A 21,105-nucleotide genomic window follows, 5' to 3' on the forward strand; every position below is an offset into this window, starting at 1 on the left:
CGCCGTGTTTATTACTGGCCTCTGATTGGTTAATTACAGTAGACCCCCAAAAATAAAGGTAATTTCTTAATAAGCAACACAAATACTATAGGAAACTGCAATTTTCAAAGAAATACTCGACGCGGAGTTGTTACCCAGATCTACCAGTTTCCTTCCTATTAAATAAAAGCGTCTACTGTGTTTATGAGAAACATTACCTAATTGTAGTTGGTAGACATGACTCAAGAGGGTGACACACACAGTCACACACACACACATACACGGTGACTCACACACATAATTGGCCTTCAGCAACCTTATGAAGAAAATTAAATTGATATCGTTGGGAAATTCCTATGTAAAGAGGAACATAATGAAATAAGACAAGAGACCTTAAATCAGATATGGGAAAAGAGAACATGAATTAAAGAGCGTAACAAAAAAAAAAAAAAAAATCATACGATTAAGAGGCACCGTTGTAAAGGCTTTGCCTTTACCATAAGTCCATAACGCCGCTGTTCAGTTGTGCTAATTTATCCTTGTGTTGATGTCTATCCAGTAAATAGTAATGCCATACTAACCAATCCTTTGTCCATTCCCTTGCCTACCTTAGGTATTATTGTAGATCATCATCAGTGTAATGTGGTAAGTCTGTACTAGCCTACCTAGGTATTTACATTCATATTTTTTAGCCTGTGGCGCCTAGCCTACTTAAGTAGTTATGGGTGTTACCTATCCTAGTGTGTAACCTCTGCTTGCTGTTCTTGCAATGCATGTTGGCAGACTAGTAAACCCCTGGTTGGGCTTGTCCGGGTAAGTTTTAAGTACGGTGTGGCATATAGCCTACCTACCTAGGCTATAATGGAACCGGTAGTTGGTAGGTTTCCGACTTTCCAAATCTGTAGGCAATAGGCTACCTAGGTAGTAGTATGGCATTTAGGGAAGTATTCTTGTTATCGCAACCACAACATTTTTCTGTGCATGTGCGTCCATTTTGTTGGATCTCTAATAACAGAGAAAAAGATTAATCAGATTAAGACTTTATAAGGTAACTATACCCCCACCCCAACCTCCATACCTAGCCTAGTACCTAGCTACCTAATAGTAGTAGGGCAAAATTTTTACCAGTTGGCTAAATTAACTTTGTTGGGTACATTAGTAGCGTTGGAAAGTCAGGGACAGGCTGTTGGTTCCATAGACATGGGCCACAGCGTTTAGGCAAGTACCTAATAATGCTTACAGCAACTGCGAGGGTTTCCTCCTGTTACACCTTTCAAACCTTTTATTGTCAATTTCCCTTTCTGTGCAGAATAGCCTCGTACCTAGTTTGTAATATTTGGTCTTTGGCCTAAATTCTAGGTAAAGGGCAAACAACCGCAGTCTTTTCATCGCGTGGCTTGGCCTTATTCATTCAATATTTAATTGGTGAAACAAGGGTACTTTTACATCATAAGCATACCATTGAAAAATTGAAGTTTCATCAACGGAATGTGATAGGGTAAACAACCGACTGGACTGGCCAACTCACTGATTACCGCGTTTTCGGCCACCCTCCGAAAAAGTACTTTAACATGTCCTGACACCGGAGATGGCCTTCAGTCATGAGTTGTTGGTGGTGACAGCTGGAGCTCAAGACCGCTAGTCTCCTTTCAAAGTAAGTATTTTCTCCAAAGTTAGAAATGAATGCCATAGTTTAAGGTTTAGGCTAAACAGAGGGTAATGAAAAAGGTGGCCAACGCAGTGCACACTACCCCCATGATGCTTTCGAAATTTTTACTTGCAATTAAAAATGTTTAGAAGATTGACGCCATCTCGAAGTTTGCAGTGTCGCTTGTGTCAACAAACTTCCCATTTCTTGTGCTAAATCCGCACACCACTTGTACCCATGGACGCTGGGGCACTTTCATCACAACAATCGTAAACATGACCTCTAACCAGTACTTATCCAAAGGAACTATGGCATTCTTTGCGCATTTTGCCCTCTTCAATTCTTTATCAGTGTTGTCAATTGGTATGCGTTTACCCTCCAAACTGGGTATAAGACATACAAAAAACTGGGGAAATAAATTAAATTAGCTTACCTAATTTTAGTATATATACATATTACAGCAATTTTATCATTACTTCATAACTATGACAACTAGAATTCATAGAAACAGTTTGTAAATGCATCGGCGTATGTGTGAAGCTCCACTAGATTGGCAACGATGAGTAATTTTTTTCGTTGCGTCGTCTGCTCGTAAGCACATCAGAAATATTTGTAATTTTTGGGGGTTAGTTTGGTTGCAAAAAAGGGATAATAGACATGAATTAAATAAACATTTTGAAGTAATAAAGTAAGGTTAAACTAAATAATGAGTAAAGTAAACAATTAAGGGAATAAAGCTTTGTGCCTCATAAATCATGTACTCGTATGCTGCCCGTAACTGTGTTTGTGGAGTGAGTGCTTAGGAACCAGGAACCACAGCATGGTTCAAGTGTAATTTGGAGTGAATTAAGACCAAAATGTGTACAATTACAATCAAATAAGCACTGTGGAGTTTCAGTTGTGATGGCAGTGAAGATAAAACCACCGATTACAAGGTAAAAAGGAATTTCAGTTCAAACGATGACCCCGGCAATATTTAGTCATGGACTTAATTCCTAACTTTGGAGAAAATACTTACTTCGAAAGGAGAGTAGAGGTCTCGAGCTATTCCTCTCACCACCAACAACTCATGACTGATGACCATCTCTGGCGTCAGGACGTGTTAAAGTACTTTTTCGGAGGGTGGCCACAAACGTGGTAGTCAGCGGGTTGGCCAGTCCATCGGTTGTTTACCCTAGGCAACAAAATGTTGTTTTATTGTGCTGATTACAACTGCAATCTTGAGTAAGATCAATAAACGTTACATAAATACGCTAACATTGTTCAAACGAGTGCTGGGAAAGATGGTGGATTGTCTGTGGTTACGAACGGCAAGTCACGCGCTTGCTGCCATATTAGATTTCAAAAGTGCCTTGAAAACATATTTTAAGAAGAGCTCACATGCTTATTTTAGTTCATATGGCGTTTACATATAGGGTAAACAACCGTAGACGATCCATCGTCATCGCGTGGCTCAGCCTTATTCACTCGATATTTAATTGGTGAAACAAGAATACAATTACATCTTTAAGCATACCACTCAAAAGATTGAAGTTTCGTCTGCATAATGTGATATATGAAAGCCCCATACAAACAAAAATAAGCATGTGAGCTCTTCGTAAAATATGTTTTCAAGGCAGTTTTGAAATCCAATAAGGTGGCAGTTGCGTGACTGGCCATTCTAACCACAGACAATCCACCATCTTTCCCAGCACTCATTTCAACAATGTTAGCGTATATACTATGTAACTTTAATTGATCTTACTCAAGATTGCAGTTGTAATCAGCACAATAAAACAAAATTTTGTTGCCTACATTAGTGAAAGTATGAATCTCTTTATTCCTGGGGTCATGGTTTGAACTGAATTCATTTTTACCTTGTTACTGCCATCACAACTAAAACTCCACAGTGCTTATTTGATTGTTATTAAAACGTTTTGGTCTTAATTCACCCCAAATTGCACTTTAACTATGTTGTTGTTCCTGGTTCCTAAGCGCTCACTCCACAAACACAGTTACGGGCAGTACACGAGTACATGGTTTATGAGGCACAAAGCTTTATTCCCTTAATTGTTTACTTTACTCATTATTTAGTTTAACTTTACTTTGTTACTTCAAAATGTTTGGTATTTCTACAGAAGCAATCCGCGGTGGCTTAGACTATGGCAAGTGACTGATTCCTATGTTATTTTAGTTACTGTACAAGATTTAAAAGTAATATCCATTCGGCCGGCTGTAACTAAGCAGTAATTGACCTTTGAAAGTTACATAATAGCCGCACCAAACTCAAAGGTATATTAAAGTTTAGTTCCAACCAAACGAAAAAATGTTCCTTACAACCCTCGTAAAGCAACTAAAATAACATAGAAAATGTCAATTGCCATAGTCTAAGTCACCGAAGAACGGTCCTATAGGAAGGTACCAAGTTTTGGTTACGGTGAAGGAAATGTAAACACACCGCCGCCACGTTTAAATTCCCAACCACCACGGAGCCATATGTTCACAAGGGGGGGGGGGGGGAGGTAACGCACAGGGGGTGGGCGGGGTAAGGTGGAAGGTACGAGTTGTCTTAGCAGCACCCCACTGAATAGTAACATACCTTGACGCAACTTTCGGCGAAAGCCTAACACTCACTTTCCTAAAACATAATAATTAAGAATAATGTTTGGACCTTACCTTAAAGGGGTGGAGGGTACAAAGCAGCAGCTGCCTTTAAGAATGCGTGGAGGCGGGTCTTGGGTTCCTCAAAATGCAGCTTGAAATAAGCAACAGCCAAGTACCCGACGAAGTTATACATTCTCCTCCCGTATCTTGGAGTCGACTGCCGGAGTTCCCTCCACCTCCTCTCGATAGTATTAGTATGGGCACCGGTTTCTGGGTCCACAAAGTTCATCGAGTGGTTGGACATAACGTTCATCTCGCAGGCAGTCATAAGCCCTCCAACAGTCAGAAATAATAGTGGTACCCGGCACAATGTATTCTTTGATAACTGCAAGCAGAGTCCCACTCGTCCTGTCGGGTACGGGAACAACGAAAAACTCCCGGGTCTGCCTGCAGATACCACCGAATACCCATTGGCCTTCGATGAGGCGACCTACGTTGTATTTTCTTCTCCCAAACTTCGCCTCATCGATTTCAACAATTGTGCTGGGCCCACTTATTTGCTTCTTCTGTTGGAAGCACCAATTAACTATGACCTGAAATAAAAGTCAGTGTTAGGGGAGGTAATTAAGTAGGGTAAATTTCATAATAATACAAGGCAGGTTGTGTATGAGAGAGAGGGAGGGGGGGGGGGGAGAGCGGGGAGAAGGAGGGGGTATGAATGGAAAATGGTGAGGGGATAAGCAAAATACTTACTTCCCGGGAGAAGCTGGCCCAATCATTAATTGTTAAGTCCGACAGTCCAAGTTCTGTTCTCGCAACCTTGTAAGAAAAAAAATCACTCATATACAGGTATGCGAAGAACAGAACTGTCTCAACATCAAGGTGGGACCCAGAGAACTAAGTGCCCTTAAACAATGAAAAGTAGTAAGAACAGCGTTTTTTCGCTTTCTTACTAGGCGGTCGATAAGACCGGTCACACCTAAAGGTAAACGTGGAGGGAAAAATACCAATTATAAACATGAAAATATGGAGTAGGTCATAAATGGTATAGGTGTAATATAATATTGCCATGAATCTAGGGCCGGGTCATATCACGGTTACATGTAGAATCCAACAAACTATTCGTAAGGTATTTACCTAAAGCCCTTTTTTTGCAGATCTAGGCGGCACTCATTCCCACAATGGGGGCAAAAGACCTGCTTCCTCAGGAGGCCGTGGTCCTGGCATAAACAGACCAGCCGTTCATAATTACCTGAGTAATAGGCAGAAAAATCTTTGTAACTGAATGGGGGCAAAAGACCTGCTTTCTCAGGAGGCCGTGGTCCTAGCAAAAACCGATTAGTCGATCATAATTACCTGAGTAACAGGCAGAAAAATCTTTGTAACTCATGTAACAATTGTTACATGAAGTTGGCAAAGAGTTCCTGATGAGGGGCTGGGGTGAGCGTGAAGTAGATGCAGCAGTGGATGTCATGGCGGCAGATTCAACAGTGTTGGAGTTCTACAGTTAGGAGGTGGCAGGAGGCCAGACCGTAGAAAACAGGGTAGGAGAGGTGGGGTGGAGTAGTAAAAATGCTTTGATGCCCAGGAGGGGGTGGGATTTAAGTCCTGAGTGGTAAATGTGTAATAGGGCCTATAGTTGTTTTAATAGATACAAAAGACCAAATTAAACATAGGTTAGCATATAACAAAACTAATTAAACTTGTAGGGGATGTTGCCTGACCAGGGGTGGGGTTGGACCTGCTGTAACCCCCCTTAAAGAACCAAACCAACCTAACATAACCTAACCTAGCAGGGGATGTAACCTTACCTAGTAGGAAACTTAACCTAGTAGGCAATGTTGCCTGACCAGAGGGGCTTTGCCCCCCGTACCCCCCCTTAAAGGCCTAACGTAACCTCCCTTAAAGGCCTAAGGTAACCTAGTAAGGAATGTAACCTAACCTAACCTAACCTAGTAGGGAATATTGCCTGACCAGGGGGCTTCGCCCCCCGTACCCCCCCTTAAAGGCCTAACCTAACCTAGTAAGGAATGTAACCTAACCTAACCTAACCTAGTAGGGAACATTGCCTGACCAGGGGGGCTTCGCCCCCCCGTACCCCCCCTTAAAGGCCTAACCTAACCTAGTAAGGAACGTAACCTAACCTAGCCTAGTAGGGAAATACTAGGCCTAACGTAACCTAGTAAGGAATGTAACCTAACCAACCTAACCTAACCTAACCTAGTAGGGAATATTGCCTGACCAAGGGGGCTTCGCCCCCCCGTACCCCCCTTAAAGGCCTAACCTAACCTAGTAAGGAATGTAACCTAACCAACCTAACCTAACCTAACCTAACCTAGTAGGAAACATTGCCTGACCAGGGGGGCTTCGCCCCCCCGTACCGCCGCTTAAAGGCCTAACCTAACCTAGTAAGGAACGTAACCTAACCTAAACTAGTAGGGAAATACTAGGCCTAACGTAACCTAGGAAGCAATGTAACCTAACCAACCTAACCTAACCTAACCTAGTAGGGAATATTGCCTGACCAAGGGGGCTTCGCCGCCCCGTACCCCCCCTTAAAGGCCTAACCTAACCTAGTAAGGAATGTAACCTAACCAACCTAACCTAACCTAACCTAGTAGGGAACATTGCCTGACCAGGGGGCTTCGCCCCCCCGTACCCCACCTTAAAGGCCTAACCTAACCTAGTAGGGAAATATTAGGCCTAACGTAACCTAGTAAGGAATGTAACCTAACCAACCTAACCTAGTAGGGAATATTGCCTGACCAGGGGGGCTTTGCCCCCCCATACCCCCCCTTAAAGGCCTAACCTAACCTAGTAAGGAATGTAACCTAACCAACCTAACCTAACCTAACCTAGTAGGGAACATTGCCTGACCAGGGGGGCTTCGCCCCCCCGTACCCCCCTTAAGGCCTAACCTAACCTAAGTAAGGAACGTAACCTAAACCTAACCTAGTAGGTGAAATACTAGGCCTAACGTAACCTAGTAAGGAAAATGTAACCTAACAACCTAACCTAACCTACCTAGTAGGGAATATTGCCTGACCAGGGGGGCTTCGCCCCCCCGTACCCCCCCTTAAAGGCCTAACCTAACCTAGTAAGGAACGTAACCTAACCTAACCTAACCTAGTAGGGAAATACTAGGCCTAACGTAACCTAGTAAGGAATGTAACCTAACCTAACCTAACCTAGTAGGGAATATTGCCTGACCAGGGGGGCTTCGTCCCCCCGTACCCCCCCTCAAAGGCCTAACCTAACCTAGTAAGGAATGTAACCTAATCAACCTAACCTAACCTAGTAGGGAACATTGCCTGACCAGGGGGGCTTCGCCCCCCCGTACCGCCCCTTAAAGGCCTAACCTAACCTAGTAAGGAACGTAACCTAACCTAACCTAACCTAGTAGGAAAATACTAGGCCTAACGTAACCTAGTAAGGAATGTAACCTAACCTAACCTAACCTAGTAGGGAATATTGCCTGACCAGGGGGCTTCGCCCCCCGTACCCCCCTTAAACCCCCCCTTAAAGGCCTAACCTAACCTAGTAAGGAATGTAACCTAACCAACCTAACCTAACCTAGTAGGGAATATTGCCTGACCATGAGGGCTTCGCCCCCCATACCCCCCCTTAAAGGCCTAACCTAACCTAGTAAGGAATGTAACCTAACCAAACCTAACCTAGTAGGTAACCAAGAAGGGAATGTAACCTAACCCCCCCCCCCGGTATCCACCCTTGAAGAACTAACTAACCTAGCCTAACCGGGTAACCCCCTTCAAGGAAGTAAAACTAGTAGGTAAACCAACATATAACAAACTAAACCTAAGGGTATGTTGCCTAACCAGGGGAGGGGATTCGGGCCCCTGTAGGTAAAATGACATATAAACCTAACTTTGATGGGTGTGGAAGTGGTGTAAAATGTTAAAAGTAACCATACATAACTGCATAATAGTAAGGAAACGAAGGGAGGTGTAAATTGTAATGTCTGTAAAACTGTATAATGGAATATATTTAAATGTAGGTTTTATAATAATAATGGCAAACTATATATTTAAATGTTATATATTTAAATGTAGGTTTTATAATAATAATGGCAAACTTTAATCTAGGTATTGGTATCGGTGAGAAATGCATTGTAAATGGTGTAACGTAAAGAGCCAGTCGTGAATACTGGAAAGGGGAGGGATTGACTTGTGTATAAATGATATAGGGAGTGTGTATGTAATATGCAACGCTATGTGCAATTTCACGTAACAGGTAGGTAGGTAGGTATCGAAACGTCCTAAAACTGAGTTCTATATCAACACGTAGGCATTTTTAGGTGTCTGTCCTCAATTATAACATATTTCAATATATATATGGTGAAATGATTAGGTGGGGATATTTCAAAACAGTTATTATACAAATACTATGGAAAAAGGAAAAGGAATAAACACTAGAATTCACATATGTTTAATAAACAAATTAGGTAAATGCTTTTATGTAACTCAACGTATGGTTACCAGCCAGGGTTCCCAGATGACACCACTACCAACCAGCCAAAGTCTACCATGAAACCAGCCAAAATCCCGCCAAATGGAAATCCAAACCAACCCAAATAACCGGCAAATATATGTGCGTTATATTTATCTTTATAAATGCATATTTGTTATCATATATATGCTTGTATAGCGGCATCATAGTTTTAGTTAGATAATATAAACTAATATAAGAATACAGAAAAAAAAACGAGAATGAATTGAAATTTTGAACTGAGGCTCGTTCTCTGAGAATCCGGCGGCCTGTTTTATGGTCGTCTGGTGTGTGTGTGATTTTTATTTTAATTCCATCTACATATTTTGCTTAAATGTTACCAAGTTTTTACTGAAAACCTATTCAAATTCCCCAGATTTTCCTGAAAACCTTCAAAAATTCCCAATCTGGGGAGAGATTCCTCAAACGTGGGATCAGTGTTTAGCTCAAATAGAAAGTGTTTGAAAACCAGCCAAAATACCACTAACCAGCCAGAGTGAATTTTTACCCACCAAATTAGGAAAAAAAGCCAAATTTGGCGAGAAACTGCCAAATCTGGGAACCCTGTTACCACCCAATCCTTCACTCAGTCCGGTAGCAATGTAGGGGTCATACTGTAACGTGTTTGGCTAAATACATGTATTCCTCCCGTAAACCCCCATTTCTTTCCTCACTAAGAAGTCTGAGTTTAGGCCAAAAGCTCCCTTACAGTTAGCGCATGCGCAGTAGCATTAGCGCATGCGTAGTAGGATTCAGTGTTGTGGTAGTAGTAGTAGTAGACGAATATGGATGTGGAACGGCTCCACTATCGCTAGTTTTGTTATCTCTTATTTCCGCCTGTATTTCGTGTTTTTAAAAGTGATAAATGTGGGAAATACCACAATAACACGGCAAAATCTCCCCCCAAGTGGTTTCTCCCCACCCAAAACCCCGGTTCCCACTGGGGGTCCCCCTTACCGTAGGATAGAGTGGGGGTTTTTTCCCCACCCAAAACACCGGTTCCCAATGGGAATCCCCTTTACCGTAGGATAGAGTTCAAAGGTAAATTAGAGTCGTCCGAATAAATATTACTTCAAATTCTTGTTCAGGAGGTAAAACTGCCATACTCTGGGCCGCCGCGGATAGGTACACTAGATCTACCAAATGTTTATTTAATTCATGTCTATTATCCCTTTTTTGCAACCAAATTAACTCCGAAATATTACAGATATTTCTGAAGTACATATGAGCAGATGATGGCAAAATGACTCATTGTTGCCAATTTAGTGGAGCTTCACACATACGCCGATGCATTTACAAACTGTTTCCATGAATTCTAGTTGTCATAGTAATGCAGTAATGATAAAATTGCTGTAATATGTATATATATACTACAAATAGATACACACACAAATTTCACTTGTTTCCCCAGTTTTGTGTAAGTCTTATACCCAGTTTGGAGGGTAAACACATCCCAATTGGCACATTGATAAACAATTGAAGAGCACAATGAATGCCGGAGGTACCCTTCACAAGCAAAACTGTTGATATTTGAGTCAGGAATCTAGTTACTTTTTCAACAATGATATTTTCATATTAATAATCATGAATATGTAAAAATATTTATGCAATTCATGATCTTATACTGCTGTTTAACTATTTATTTAAATAATTATCTAGTGCATGCTTCTTCTTCTGCTAAAAATTGCAGTTCCCTAGGATAAGTAGTGGTTGGAAGTCTGTGTTTTTAATTGTTGTGATGAAAGTGCCCCAGCGTCTATGGGTACAAGTGGTGTGCGGATTTAGCACAGGAAATGGGAAGTTTGTTGACACAAGCGACTCCGCAAACATGGGGATGGCGTCAATCTTCGAAACGTTTTTAGATGTAAGTAAAAATTTCTAAAGCGTCATGGGGGTAGTGTGCACTGTGTTTGGTCACACTTTTCATTACCCTCTGTTTAATCTTAAAATATGGCCTTAATTTCTAACTTTGGAGAAATTACTTACTCCGAAAGGAGAGTAGAGGTCTCAAGCTGTTCCTCTCACCACCAACAACTGATGACCATCTCCGGGGTCAGGACGTGTTAAAGTACTTTTTTGGAGGGTGGCCACAAATGCGGTGGTCTGTGGGTTGGTCAGTCCAGTAGGTTGTTTACCCTATATTCAACTCAATTCCAATGTTCACCAGTCGTCAGCAGTTAAAACAGACATGGTTCTTGTTGAAGTTTTTAAAATATCGTTTGTAGTATTCCTAGGTAAAAAGAAAGTCATATGGAATATGAAACCATACAACAGAACCAATTTTCTGGGCTTAACCTGTGTCGCCCTGTGAAATGGTTCCTTTGATACTATTTCTTAGGTATAAATATTGCTATTCATCCTAGAGAAAAAAGAAACAATATAATACCAAGATAAATGGCTCGCTCACCTTTAATAGAAGTGTCAGTATAGTAAAGGAGCGAGTGGAATCACTACCAGAGGTCCCTTGCCATTTAGCTTCTTCCTTCGACAAAACCCCCAACTACGGAGGAGCCGTGCTACAGCTCCCGGTACCCTCTACTACTACCGTGAGCGCCTCCGACGCCTGTGACGTCATTCCTTTGATAGCTGCCATCGTCACCACACGTTGTTTTTTCTCTATGCTGTGCGATCGCTTTTTCAAGGTTTTTTTACTTCATTTCAAGATGTCTTCCGCTTCTGCTTCTAAGTTAAGTACTGCCTTTGGGTTACAGATCACAATTTAAGCTGATTTACCTGTTTATCTAGGAGTTCTCGGAGCTTCACCGGCTCCGACCGCTCCTCCGACCGCTTGACGGTAGGGGTTTTTTCTTTTGGTCTCCCATACCATTAGAGATTTCCCCTTTTTGCAGTACTTTATGATATAGTTACTATATTATATCATGCAGTTAGCTTTGTTAGTTAGCCCTTCACGGGGCACACTCCGACTGCACGTTTCGGATCTTAGCCTAGCTTTGCCCTTCCGTTTCGTTAGGAGTTTTCCAGTTAGAACTATTGTTCCCCCATGTCCTACTTCTAGTTATATGTTTATTTGATATAGATATTACTTGACCTAGGTGTTAGGTTAGGCTAACATACCCCATTCTTTGGACTGGCGATTAGCCTAATCCTTGTTCACACTGACCTAGGCGTTAGGTTAGGCTAACATACCCCAATCTTCGGATTGGCGATTAGCCTATTCCCTTGTTACATTGGCTTAGAGGTTAGGTTAGGCTAACATACCCCTATCTTCGATTGGCGATTAGCCTACACCTTTGGACTTTCTTATATTATCATGTAATTTTTGTTCCCCGTGTTAGCCTAGCTTTAAGATATCATTTATATATTTTGTTGTTATGGTTTTTTATAGATAATCCTAATATATCAGTTTATTTCTATGTCGTTTCGACCATTTGTTGTTCCGATGGGCCTTCCCCCACCACGTGTTTATCGCCTGGCTGGGAGGGTCGCTGGTCGATCACGACGAGCCACCTGGTCACGGGGTCCACTCCCCGTCCCCTTCATCCCCCCTCCACACCTTGCCACCCACGCCATCGGGTGATGACTCGCTGCTCATAGCTAGCGTCTGAGTCTGCATGAGAGGGGGTGACTCATAAGGATAGCGGGGAGGCTCCCCCTACTGGTGCTCTCTCACAGTCCCGTGTCTCGGGGGCTTGGGACCTTCTCCCCCTCCCTCCTCTGACCTTAATTGGCCGCAGAGGTTAGAAGGTTCCCCTACCCCACCATTACCTCCCTACTCTCCCCCCCCCTGTTTTAGTCCGGCGGTAATACTCCGTACCCACCGGACAACCAAGGGGGAGGGATTCACTGGGAGCCTATCCACATAGGATAGTTCACACGGGCACCCACTGATATGATATTTTTTCTGTTACGCTATTTTAAGGACTTATTTATTTTATAATGTTACTCCGGGGGTTATAGTTCTGCCTCATGTTCCATCCTTGGCTCTCACCCAGGGAGCTGAACCCCTCTCGCTCGGTAATCACAACTCCGGGCCCGACGGAGTTTAATTTTACCCATATAACTAAGTGAGCTTACACGGAGTCAGAGGCTATTCCCCCTGTAACCATTTTCTACGTTAATTTTAAGTGCATGCCCCCTTTATTTTAAGTCCTTATTCATACGGGTGTGAGCTTTAGAGCTCACTCTGGCAGTCCCTTTTTTGCATGCCACTTATACGTAGAACCCTATCCGTCGGTTCCACTCCGGCACCCACGGATATTTACTTAAGTACCTCCCCGGAGGTTGTCAATGGTACTCATGTAGCCTTTGACTTACAGGTTTTGTGTTGCCAGGAGATCGGGTGCAGTGCTCTACTGCAAGACCCATGCGGCCATACAGCCTGCCGCTCCCATGCTAGCTGTGCAGTGAAGGTGCAGGACTTCATCGTCTGGCACCATGAAGGTTGCCAAACCTGCTACATTCTAGTAGGCGAAGCATCTTTAGTAGTAAGTTTTCCTATCTCCGTCAGTATTCAATACCTGGTATACTTGTCGATACTGACTATATTTCACAAGGTGGACACATATTCAGTCAATATTTCTAGTCACGATCCTTATGTCCCCTCCCTCTTCCCTAACTCTAGACCTTTCTTACAGGGTTCCGATGAAGAGAAGAAGAAGGCTTTGGTGACCCTCAAAGCCTGGGTGGGAGGATTTGGCCGGAACTCAAAACGCCGTCCCTACATCCTCACCCAGGACATGGCTGATCTCATCTTCCCTGGGGCCAAGGAGGGATCAGTGGTAGACCTGCTAGTGGCCGCCCCTTTGTTAGCAGACCTCCAAGTCATGATCTCCCTCCAGGATGGGGATTTCTCAGAGGACGTGGCAGAAGACGTCGCGGCTATGAACCTCGACGTTGAGCCCATGGCAGTAGACCACATGGGCACAGGTAAGGGTGCAGTAGGGGCAGCTTCTGGGGGTTCTCAGGGCCCTTTCCTGGGTTCCCTTTCTCCATCTCCTTCTACTGATCCTTCCTCTTCTACCTCTTTTCGGGGTTTCACTGAAGACCAACGGGCTGTTCGCCCTAAGGTCACTTCAGTGATCCCCAAAGTTAAGTCGACCGTGGACAAACTGAAAAAGTCCCTCCCTAAGAAATCGGCCATCTTAACGGACACTGTTACTCCGGCTCCCCACCCCGGAACAGTCAGATCAAGGGCGGCCTCTTCGTCAGCGTCGAGGTCCCCCAGACGTAAGTCTCGAAAGGATCGGGCTCAAGTGCCCCCTTTCGATCCCGAAAGCTTCTTGGCCAACATCTTAGAGCAGGTGGGGATTATTGTGGGAACCTTGGTAGATAACAAGGTTGGCACGGTACTCTCCCAGCTCTCAAGTACTGTTGCGTCATTCGGCCAGTCAATGCAATCCCTGGCGGAACGATTGGCTGCTCAAGAGAACGCCATCGCTGGGATCCAGACCACGATCGCGGCAGGGACTCCTCTGGCAATGCCACCCTCTCCTATCCCAATGCCAGACTCTAGCCAACTGCCTGAATTCAAGGCGGGGATTGCCTCACATGCTCCGTTCGTCAACGGGATGCTGACCATCGAAGGCATTGGAACTCGAAGGCTGGAAGACTTCGAGTTCTTTCCCAGGAACCTTCAACCCCCATTCATTGGCTACGTCCGCCTGACGGAAGCAGCCATGATGAGAGAAGACAAAGTTCCCAAGGAAACCGTGATCCTTCCTAGGGAACAGGCTCAACAAACTCTGCTGAGAAGCCTGGAAGAGTGGGGGTGTGAGAATACTCGCATCACGGCCTTTAGGAGTCCCTTCACCATTTTTACTCCGGTGGAAGGTACTCCGCTACCACTTACCCTTAAGGTAGTGGAAGCAACGTTTCAGGCAGCCCTGAAGGACGAGCCTTTGCCTCAACTCCGGGAGACAGAACCCACCTCTCTCCTGGTTCCAGGCTCTGAGGCCTACTTCGAGGGAGCAGTAACAACTTTCTCGGTAGGGAAACTTAAAGCTGACTGCGCCACCACTCTCTTTAGCGAGAGACTTCCCAGGTTGTCGGACTCCCTCATCCAGACGGAGTATGACGCCCGGACCAGGCTTGCGAGATCCCTCTCCTCCATGACGATGGCTGAAATGACGGCTCTAGTGTACCAGCAAGAGCCATTGTTCAAAGTCGTGGCTAAAGGTTTGCTGCACACCATGCAGTGTGACCTTTACGACTTTCTAATCGCCAGGAGGAATTGTAGGAAGCATGTCCTGGTGGAAGCCACCATCCGCCATGAACCAAACAAACTGATAGCATCCTCAATTTTAAACATCTAACTTACCTGGTAGTTATATATATAGCTTAAGTCCCTGTGACGTCACGGCAGAATTTCAAAACTCGCGGCAATCGCCGATTGGGTAGTCAGGTGTGCCACCTGTGCGCCCTCTACCCAGGTACCTGGAACCATTCCAACTATTCCTCAGATCTTCCCTGCCGCTGTTTCGGTGAACATTGTGGATTTTCACTCGCTTTCGCCCGTGTTTTTCGCAATTAGTTTGGTGAAGTATACTTTGGCTTTGGCTTTCGCTTGTTTTGGGATTTGTTTTTTGGATTTTCTTGGTACTGTTTAGATTTTGTTGGTTCGACCCTTGCTTTTCTTGATCTCTCTTTGGCTTTTCCAATATGTCTGACTCTTCGAGTGTTAGGAAGTGTGTGAGGGGATGTAAGACCCGGCTTCCTAAAGCCTCCTTAGACCCTCACTCCATTTGTGTGAAATGTAGAGATAAGGTTTGCGAGTTGGATAATAGATGTGATGAATGTGTAATTTTGAATAATGAGGAGTGGATGGAATATGATCGCTATGTGCGTAAACTTGAAAGAGACAGGATCAGAAGGAGTAAAAGTAGTATGTCTCGTTCTTTTAGGGATAGTTCTGTTTCCCGTGTTAACGAGCCTATTAATCCTTCCCCTGTAGAAGTTTTTCCTGAGCCCACTCTTGATAAATCTAATGAGCCAACTCTTAAAGATATGTTGGTAGCCATTCAAGCTCTGGGCGAGAAAGTAGAATCCCTCGCAGAAGACAGAGCAAAATTGTGGTCAGATGTTAGAGAGTTGAAAAGTGCAAGTGCTAGTGCTAAAATCAGTGCAGTGGAGGGTGCGGCTGCTCGGACCTGTCGTGCTTCTAGTCCTAGACGTCTTCCAAGCTCACCAACCCTGTGAGAAGGAATGTCGACAGACGAAGGGAGGCGAGAGGCGTTAGCTCCCGAGCAGTTGTCCCCTTGAGCGTTCCTGTTGACGCTTCCCAGGACGCTCACCCTCGCCATTGGAAAGGCGAGGTAAGTGTATGCTCTTCATCGGACGATGCAGCTCCCAAACGGGGCTGGCGTCTTTCGTCAAGACCTCTTAAGAGAAAATTTTCCACGATCGAACAGCGTCGGGAAATGACTCCTCAGGCTCCAGGTTGCAGTCATTGGAGCAGTTCGGAGCAATTTTCTTCCTATTTCGAAGGGAGTTCTCCTGCCAAGAGTAGTAAGATGTCGCACAGGCAGCCATCTACTTTGGTAGGAGACAAAGGGAGGTAGGAGAATGTCAGTTCCCCTTCCGAAAGCAGTAAGATGTCGCACAGGCGGCCATCTGCTTCGGTAGGAGGCGGAAAGACGTCGGACACGGTTGATCCTTTTGCCGAAAGCAGTAAAATGTCGCACAGGCGGCCATCTGCTTCGGTAGAGGACAAACAGATGTCAGACGCTTATATGCCGTCTGTACATGCTGCTGCTCCTCCTTCAGGTTGGTTCTCGTCTCCGGATGATTCACTGATTGAAATGGAGAGAGAGTCTAATGTGGTTGCTGCTTCTCCTGACCGGTCTCAGCATGGGGCTCCGGATCTGAATGTAATTCAGGAAATGCAGAATAAACTTTCTTCCCTCATGAAGGTCTTGCGTCCTTCAAGCAAAGAGAAGATGACTCGACATAACGTCGAGCGTCAAGTACATAAAAATCGTGACGCCGGACGCCAGAGAGCCGAGCGTCAAGAGCGTCATGGCGCCAAACGTCAAGAGCATAAACTTCATGATGACGGATACCAAAGAGCCGAGCGTCAAGAAGATCATGACGCCAAACGTCAAGATCTTGAGTGTCAAGATCTTAAACATCATGACGCAGGACGTCAAAGGAACGAAGGACAGATAAGAGCCGAGCGTCAACACATTCATGACGCCGAGCGTCAAGATTTTAGACCCCTTCAGCAGGACGACGAGCGTCATCCTCTTGACAGTCATGACGCAGAGCGCAGACAGTTGAAACATCGTAACTGCGGACGTCAAGAGATTGGACGTCGTGACATCGGACGTCAGGAAATCGACATTCATGACGTCGGGAGGCAAGACGTCGCTACTTCCATTCGAGAACACTCGGAAGAAAGGGAAGTTGATATCACACTTTCTCCGGTGATTCCCTTAGAGGTTGTTTCAGACGAGGAGGATTCAAAGGAACATCATGCTTCCTCAGATTTAAAAAGACTTATGAAAGTTTTTAACGAAATTTTCCCAGAGAGCTTTATTCCGGCTGCTCCTCGTTCCTCTCCTTCAGAGTTTACGCTTGGGAAATCTGTTAATAAGACAAGTTTTACAAAGATGGTTTTGTCTCGCTCTTCCAAGAGAGCTCTAAAGATGATGGGTAACTGGATGCAAACGAAGAGAGAACAAGGCAAGACAGTTTTTTCTTTCCCTCCAGCAAAGTTAGCTTCCAGATCGAGCGTATGGTATGAGACGGGAGAAGCTCTTGGTCTGGGAATTCCTTCTTCGGCACAAGGGGACTTCTCGAGTTTAGTGGATTCTTCTCGTCGAACGGCTATGAATAGAACTAAAGTATTTTGGTCGACTTCGGAGTTAGACCACCTCGTCAAAGGAGTGTTCAGAGCTTTCAAGGTTTTTAACTTTTTGGATTGGACCCTGGGAGCCTTGGGAAAAAAGGTAGAAGGTTTTAAAGGCAATGACACAGAGGAACTTGTGCATATCATGTCGTGCATGGACAAGGCTTTGAGAGATGGAGCTAATGAATTAGCAGCACTATTCGCTGCGGGGGTCCTAAAGAAAAGGGCTCAATTTTGTTCTTATTTGAATAACGGAGTTACTCCAGTGCAGAAGTCAGAGCTCCTTTATGCCGCTCTTTCCCCGCTATTATTTCCACAAGAGTTGGTTAAGGATGTCTCGTCAGCATTAGCACAAAAGGCGACTCAAGATCTAGTTTCTAAAACAGTAAGGAAGGTAATTCCTGCTGGCCTTTTAGCACGTAAAACGAAGGAAGAGACTCCAAAACATCAGGTTTCTCAGCCCTTTCGAGGGACTACCTCTGGCAGACTTAGTTTCAGACCCTCAGGAAAGAGGTCTCAAAGAAGAGGATCAAGACAAGGACGAAGCAGGGTTTGACGAAGCTCGTCCTCAGACAGCAGTAGGAGCCAGACTTTCCAACTTCTGGCAAGTTTGGGAAAAAAGAGGAGCGGACCTTTGGTCCATTCAAATGCTCAAGGAGGGGTACAAAATCCCATTCCTAGAAAAACCTCCTTTAACAACGTCCCCGATAGATCTATCGGCCAGGTACAGAGAGCAATAAAAAATTCAGGCGATTCAACAGCAAATGTCGCTGTTGTTAGAAAAGGAAGCAATAGAGAAGGTGCGGGATGTAGATTCACCAGGCTTTTACAATTGTTTATTCCTGGTGCCCAAGAACTCGGGGGGATGGAGACCAGTGCTGGATGTAAGTGCACTCAACGTCTTCGTACAGAAGACAAAATTTACGATGGAAACTTCAAAATCAGTCCTGGCAGCAGTCAGAAAGGAGGACTGGATGGTCTCACTAGATCTGCAAGATGCGTATTTCCACATTCCCATCCACCCGAGCTCCAAAAAATACCTGAGGTTTGTATACAAAGAGGAAGTATTCCAGTTTTGAGCTCTTTGTTTCGGACTAAGCACCGCACCTCAAATTTTCACAAAATTGATGACCAATGTTGCAGGAATGCTGCATGCGAGAGCTGTCAGAATCTCTCTGTATCTGGACGACTGGCTCGTCAGAGCTCCTTCCTACAGTCGCTGCCTGGAGGATCTTCAGAAAACAATAACGCTGTCAGAGGAATTGGGACTTCCAATAAACAAAGAAAAATCTCAACTGATCCCTTCTCAAGAAATCCTTTATTTGGGCATGAGGATTCAGAGTCTGGATTTTCGGGCTTTTCCGTCTGCCTCAAGAACAGATCAAGCCCTGCAAAAGATTCAAAGCTTCTTAAGCAAACAGAAGTGCTCTGCGAGGGAGTGGATGAGCCTTCTGGGGACCCTTTCCTCTCTGGAGCAATTTGTTTCCTTGGGAAGACTGAATCTTCGCCCCCTGCAATTTCACCTAAATCGGCATTGGAACAGAGGAAAGGATCTGAAGACAATGTCGATTCCTATTTCGGAAACAATGAGGCAATGTCTTCGTTGGTGGAACGACCCCGTCAAACTTCAGGAGGGTTTGTCCCTAGAACAAAAGAACCCAGACCTAGTGTTGTTGTCTGACGCCTTGAACTCGGGGTGGGGAGCAACTCTGGGGAAGTTGGAGTTCTCGGGGTCCTGGACAAAAGAACAAATGAAGCTCCATATAAACCAGAAGGAGCTGTTGGCAGTCTTTTTGGCCCTCAAGGAGTGCATAGAGATGGTTCAGAACAAAGTAGAGCAGGTCAACTCCGACAACACCACGGCGTTGGCCTACATCGTCAAACAAGGCGGAACCCACTCGAGGTCTCTTTACGAGACGTCGAGAGAACTCCTACAGTGGGCAAAGGTGAACAATGTGAGCCTAGTCACTCGGTTCATCCAAGGAGAGAAGAATGTGTTGGCAGACAGCCTAAGCAGGAACGGTCAAGTATTGTCCACGGAATGGACTCTTCATCGAGAGGTCTGCAAGAACCTGTGGTGCATGTGGGGGCGACCTTGCATAGATCTGTTTGCCACAGCGAAGACGAAGAGGCTGGAGACGTACTGCTCTCCCGTGCCAGATCCAGAGTCTCTTCATATAGACGCCTTTCTCCTAGATTGGTCGCACCTCGACGTGTATGCTTTTCCACCTTTCAAAATAGTAAACAAGGTGATTCAGAAGTTCTTGTCACACGAGGGCACCAGGATGACTCTCGTAGCCCCCTTTTGGCCAACAAGGGAATGGTTCACAGAGGTACTGGAATGGATGGTGGACACACCGAGAAGCCTTCCTTTGAGAGTAGATCTTCTCAAACAACCCCACTTGGAAAGGTATCACGAAAACCTCCAAGCTCTACATCTAACTGCCTTCAGACTATCGAAAAACTCACGAGAGCTAGAGGCTTTTGGAAGGAGGCAGCTAGTGCGATTGCAAGAGCAAGGAGAGCAAGTGGGAGGTTTTTAGAGGATGGTGCAGACAACTCTGTTTCCTCTTCCAGTACCTCTGTGACTCAAATAGCTGACTTCCTTCTGTACCTTAGGAGAAGGCGAAAATTTTCGACTTCAATGATTAAAGGATACAGAAGTATGTTAGCTGCTGTTTTCAGACATAGAAAGCTGAATTTATCTGAAAATAAAGATCTACAGGACCTTCTCCAATCCTTCGACACCACGAAAGAAGTACAATAGGACTCTCCTGCATGGAACCTGGATGTAGTTCTGAAGTTCCTAATGAGTGAGAGATTCGAGCCTTTACATTTGGTCTCGTTAAAAGACTTAACTATGAAGACACTCTTTTTGGTCAGTTTGGCTACAGCCAAAAGGGTTAGTGAAATCCATGCTTTCAGCAAGACGATAGGATTTAGGAATGGCAAAGCTATATGCTCCCTACAGCTAGGTTTTCTGGCTAAAAATGAACGCCCTTCACAACCTTGGCCAAGGTCTTTCGAGATCCCGAATCTTTCGGATCTAGTTGGAGAAGAGTTAGAGAGGGTCCTATGTCCAGTGAGAGCTCTAAAAATTTACCTAGAGAAAACGAAAGATTTACGTGGTAATTCAGATGCTCTTTGGTGCTCTGTCAAAAAGCCTGTTTTACAAATGTCCAAGAATGCGCTTTCCTTTTTCATTAGGAACCTTATAAGGGAAGCTCATTCAGAATGTAGTGAGGCGGACCTAATTCTTCTCAAGGTGAAAGCACACGAAGTGAGGGCAGTAGCAACCTCTGTAGCCTTCAAACAGAACAGGTCCTTACAGAGTATAATGGATGCAACTTTCTGGAGAAGTAAGTCAGTGTTTGCCTTACACTATTTGAAAAATGTGCAGACTCGTTACGAAGACTGCTACACCCTGGGACCATTCGTAGCAGCGAATGCAATAGTGGGAGAAGGATCTACCCCTACAATCCCATAACCTAATACCTTTTTTCTCTCCTTGGGACGGTTGAATTTTTATGGTTGTTTGTGGAGACTGGACGCAGTCTTCCACAATCATTGATTTTCTCAGTCA

At 44.6% G+C, this 21,105-nt stretch overlaps 1 protein-coding gene across 4 annotated transcripts in view; it reads left to right on the plus strand.

The window, feature by feature from the left end:
* The window catches only part of LOC135197086 (uncharacterized), a 230,264-nt gene that overhangs the window by 67,622 nt on the left and 141,537 nt on the right, over positions 1–21,105 (plus strand). Inside the window, exon 1 of one of the 4 annotated variants that reach the window (XM_064224037.1) lies at positions 394–624. The exons of the other annotated variants lie outside the window; for them this stretch is intronic. The gene's annotated coding sequence lies outside the window, so the exon portion shown is untranslated. Of the gene's footprint in view, positions 1–393; positions 625–21,105 lie in introns of those variants that run through there. 4 annotated transcript variants of the gene reach the window in all.

This window comes from Macrobrachium nipponense, chromosome 18 (assembly GCF_015104395.2).
Source record: "Macrobrachium nipponense isolate FS-2020 chromosome 18, ASM1510439v2, whole genome shotgun sequence".
NCBI classification, from domain to species: domain Eukaryota; kingdom Metazoa; phylum Arthropoda; class Malacostraca; order Decapoda; family Palaemonidae; genus Macrobrachium; species Macrobrachium nipponense.